This window comes from Argiope bruennichi, chromosome 3 (assembly GCF_947563725.1).
Source record: "Argiope bruennichi chromosome 3, qqArgBrue1.1, whole genome shotgun sequence".
In the NCBI taxonomy this organism is placed as follows: domain Eukaryota; kingdom Metazoa; phylum Arthropoda; class Arachnida; order Araneae; family Araneidae; genus Argiope; species Argiope bruennichi.
Genome location: NC_079153.1, coordinates 9,978,287 through 9,981,599, shown reverse-complemented (window position 1 = coordinate 9,981,599; position 3,313 = coordinate 9,978,287).

Genomic DNA, 3,313 nt, shown 5'->3' with positions numbered 1-3,313 from the left:
TCAAATGGTTGTCCATATATAAAAATATTTATATGATTAAGAGTTTAAGGAATTGTAAATTTATTTCAAATTTTAAAAAGTTGTACCTCTCCATTGAAGTAGTTGCTAAAACTTATCTGTAGAAGCAAGCCGAAATAGCTTTAATAAAATGTTATAACAATTTCAAATAATATAACTGCTAAAATTTAAAAAAATAATTAAGTTTTAAATTTACATTAATATAAAAATTTTATTTAAAAAATCCATTCATATTAGGATAAATAGCTATTTTTAAAATGCATTCAAACTCCATTCATTTAAAATGCATGATGTTTGAATACTCATTTTTTTAATGATGTAGATATTCGAGAAGGTTTACAAGAATATTAGCGTATTTTAGAATATTAAATATTAGTAAATATTAAAATAACCTTTAAAATTTTAATAAATTAATTAAATGTTTTATTATATTAACTGCAATAAACCTGTAAGTAGAAATTTTTTCATTATCGGCGTATGATAATTTTTAATGAACACCGTTCCTGACGTAAATACTAAAATTCCAGGAACATTTTAAAGAAATCAGTCATGATCAATCGAGTGAAACTAATCGGAATCGTCGAGCTGTTTCCTTTTGTATTTATTAATCCAAAAGTGCTGATTTCTAAATTCAAAGTTTGGATGCAAACTTTACGATCAAAACTTAATCGCAAGATAAGATTTTCTTACCGTTCAGTGAAAATAATCTAATCATCTGAAATCGCCAAAAATGTGTTTAAAGAGGTTAAAAGTGGTTTACAATAGGATTGTGATATTGTTTCTTTCTTTTAAGACAAAGAAATAAAATTGTATAAAAAATTGTCGAAATTAGTAGTACGAAGTGATTTTACCCATTCAAAAGAAATCCCAAAATTAACACAAAATTTGAAATTGCCACCATTCTTGCAGTAAAATGTTAACCCCCTATTTAAAAGAAATCATTTGACAGTTAATAGTTTAGAATTATTAAAAATGGAGCATTACACGACAGAACAACGGGTTAACGCAAGATTTGAATTAAAAACAACATATTTTTTCTTTATTTTTTATTGAATCATAAAGTATATATGGTAGGGTCATGTATATAATAATATATAGGTCAAATGCCCTCAAAGGCTTTGTTGGCACATACACATTCTTTTATCAAAATTTTCCATAAAATAATAAAATAAATTTAGTATAAATGCATGCGAATTTTATTGATGCAGCGTCGAATTTCCTCGGTCAATGAACGCGTGCTTGTGAACTTGTTGGCATAGACCTTGGACTTCAAATAACAACATAAAAAGAAATCGAATACTGTTAAATCATGCGATATAGAGGTACAATTCTCAAATTTTTGAACTGTGGGGGCTTTTGAACTGTGGTGACTTTCATTAATTTTGAACTATATAAGTTCATCAATGAGAACACGTTGCTCTATCGTGCAACGCTCCATTTTAACTAACCTTAAACTATGAGCTATCAAAATGGTCTTTTAATAGAGTTGCCAATACTTTACTGCGCGAGTGGTGGCAAATTCAAACACAAATACTTTACTGCGCGAGTGGTGGCAAATTCAAATACAAATAATTTTCTGCGCGAGTGGTGGCAAATTCAAATACAAATACTTTACTGTGCGAGTGGTGGCAAATTCAAATACGGCGTTAATTTTGGTACACACTTTGCAATTGATAACGTAATGTATAATATAAACTTTAAATGCTGAAAAATATTTTTGGCTATTTTACTAAATCACTTTAAATAATTAAATGTTATCACATTAAATATTTTTAATATTTACATAATAATATCATTCATCATTTGGGTTTATTTTATCGTGTTTAAAAATCAACAATGAAACATATATTTTGCTTTCAAAAAAGTTTCTGATAGAGCTTTTTGTTGTCACTTTTTTATACAGTGCATATAGAGACTCAAATAAGTTCAATGAAAACACGTCAATAAAAAAGAAATCTCCAAGAAAACTTTCGCTACTTTAAAGTACTATTATGAAAGATGTTAAACTTTCCTTTGTGTTTAATCTCTATTAACATAATATTGTGTAGAAAAGCAAGCAATGGCTCTCTTAAAAATTCCTCTTCTTTTACAAATAATTTTCTCATTTCAGAAGTCCATGATATTATAATAAAGTCGATAAATAATTTATAATGCATCATTTTCTTAAATTTCAAATTTAGTATTATCTAATATTAAAAAATAAAAATTCTAAACTGATATCACATAAATCATAGGAATTATCTCATTTTCTGAACTCAAAGACAAAAACATGTTAAAAGTCACTATTTCAACATTCATTTTGCCTATTCGAGAACTTTATGCACAATTTTCTAATACGAATTAAAAAGAAATATTTTATAACATTCATATTTCTCTTGCATCACGACTCAGAAATACTTTGACAAAAAAAAAAAAAAAAAAAAAAACCTTGACAGCACAATAATATTTTGAACTTAAAAAACATTTATAAATATAAATATCACATATGGGAATATTTTCTCCAAACAATCACCTACGTGTAGTTGATGACATAGGAAATATACTGGATACGTGACATTTATTTCACTTTTTTTTCAATAAGTCCAAATCTTTTGCAATCTTTCGTAAAATGTTTTTTCCGGTATTTTGTTTACATACAAACACTGATTTCAATTTCCATCGATCTAGTTTGGAAGGAAATGGATTTGGGAAGGCATGCTTCCTAGAGTAATTGTATTCTTACCTGATGGAATTTTTCGATGCATTAACTGCGAAGACAAGTTTTCTGTGGGGACTCCTAAAGAAATTTATGATGGATCCATGATATTTTTCTTTCGATTGTAATGAAATTCCGATGAAATATATTTCCTGAACAGCGTAAAATAGAATTTGTTACTTGTTTTGGTTAGAAAAATACCTCAAATAAACAAAATATTTTGCTGATCATCTATGTCTATTCATTCTGAGTTTAGTAAAGTAATATTAAGCGCGTTAAATGGATTTTACTTTTTATTTTAAGTGCAGTTGAATTTAATATAGTTAATTATAATTGAGTTTAATATTAATATGAAACTCAATACAATTGCGTTTTGTATTGAGTTTAGTATTAATAAAATACAGTTGAGTTTAAAAATATTTATAATGAGATTTTAAAACCAGTTGGGTATTCAAACCTTTTCAATCTTAAAGTACGAATTAATAATGGGCATTTCAAAATAAATAAGAATAAACTCAATATTTACTGTCACTAATATATTCTACAACATTCTAATTCATAATGGTTTCATATTTTTGGCGAATACATTTCAATAAACTA